The sequence below is a fragment of the Pteropus vampyrus genome, unplaced genomic scaffold (assembly GCF_000151845.1).
Source record: "Pteropus vampyrus isolate Shadow unplaced genomic scaffold, Pvam_2.0 Scaffold288, whole genome shotgun sequence".
Classification (NCBI taxonomy): domain Eukaryota; kingdom Metazoa; phylum Chordata; class Mammalia; order Chiroptera; family Pteropodidae; genus Pteropus; species Pteropus vampyrus.
Genome location: NW_011889069.1, coordinates 200,493 through 202,512, shown reverse-complemented (window position 1 = coordinate 202,512; position 2,020 = coordinate 200,493).

Below are 2,020 nucleotides of genomic sequence, written 5' to 3'. Positions count from 1 at the left end.
TAGCATAATGTTCATTCAACAGATATTTATTTAGCACCTACAGAGTATATGCTCTTTACTTGGGATATAAAGTGAAATCGGATAAGCTTCTTGTTGCCAATTTGCTTAATAAATGAAGCCTCTTTGTTCAGTATTAAAAAAGGAAAGTTCCCAAAGGAGAATAATATGCTTTAACTGAGTTTGAAAATAGAGGAGTCACATAAACAAAGAAAGTGACTATGGTTAATAGGTGTCAGCCAAGCAGAGGCATTGGTCTGGGTATGGACATGGCAGCATGAAGCAGTATGACCCTGTTTGGGAAGGACAGAGAGATGAGAGATCATGAGAAATAAAGATGCTCAGCTGAAGATTTTGAACTTTATCTTGACAGCTATGGGGAACCACTAAATAATGGTCAGATTTGCATTTAAGAAGATTACTGTCAACAGAAAGATAGATGGGGATGGGCCAGACCAGGAGACTATGGAAATAATCCAAGGGAGACACAGTGACAGTCTGAACCAAGGCAGAGGAATTGGAAAGGCAAAGGAGAGTGACACAGGGGTTAGAAATTGCCTCACTTGATGATCTGAGGGACACAGAAGAAGTGTACATTGGGGAGAGGTAGGACATGTTAACAGAGTAGCAGGGACTTTAGAGTCAGATGAGTTTCAGGGTTCCAATCCTTACTCTACAATTTCTTGTTGTATGACCTTAAATGATTTAATTTCATTGAAGATGCAGCATTCTCTTTGCAAAATAAGATAATATCACCTTTTAAGCAGGGATCTTATACAGACTAAATGGAACAATAGATAAAGTACTTATATATTTTACCCAGTGCATAACACATAATAAGTGCTTGCTACAAAATAGTAGGTAATTGTGGTTAGTTGTTTATGGTGGTGGTGATTATGCTGGTGCAATTCAGCAAAACAGAAAATTCAAGAGGAGGAACAAGTTTGGAGAAGAGACAATAATATTACAAGAGGAGCTCATATTTGTATAGTGCTTTTCAATTTTCAAATTTCTTTTGTACCCATTATCTCATTTTGTGTTCAAAAGAATCATGTAGGGCTTACTTATTTCATTTCTAGAACTCCTTTCTAGGAAAATAATTCAAAATGAGAATAAACTATGGAAAATGCTTATGAATGTGGTAAAATTTTAAGAAGCAGAATGAAAAATTGTATATGTGGAATAATTTCAATTACACATTTAAAGCAGCCTGGAAGAAAAAAACCAACATATGAATTTTTTCTGAATAGCTGGATAGTAAATGATTGTTTTATTCTTCTTAATATATTTCTGTGTTTTTCAAATTTTCTATAATGGGTATGATTACTTTTAAGTGGAGGGAGGAATAGTACACTTCTCTTTTATCTTTCTTTGACTTATTAACACCTTGTTAAATAGATAGGTTATCATTATTATCTCTATTTTATAATACACATCTATTGGTGATAATAATTATAACTCACACTTACATAGTACTTACTACATGCCAGGCATTGTCTTAAGTATCTTAAATGGATATTAAATTTAGATATAAGTTTAGAATTTATTAGAATTGTCTCATTTTATTTTGGCTGTATTTGGCTGTAAATAATAGAAATGTTTACTCAAACTGGCTTAAATAAAAGTAGTATTTCTTGATTTACGTAACTAGAAAAATCTAGAGGCGAAGGGGTAGAGAGCAGGCATGGTTCTAGTCGGGACTTCCATTCATGTCTTTGTGGTTCTCCTGGTCCTCCTCATTACATCTTTATCCACAGGCTAACAATGAGTCATCTGCAATGGTTTCAGATCCTATGCCAAGTCAGCACAGGAAATTGTCCAGAAGAAAAGACAACACCTGCCCTCGTCTTCCAAGTGAGAGTCTTGAGATTCTCTGGTTGAACAACTTAGGTCACATACCCACTCCTGAATCAGTACCTGGGGCATGGGGTGGGAGAAGGGGCAAAAATATGATGTGCTGAGTGTCTTAAGTCAACCAGGACCTCTCAAAGATATAGAGGTGAGGGCAGCATGGGGGAGAGGT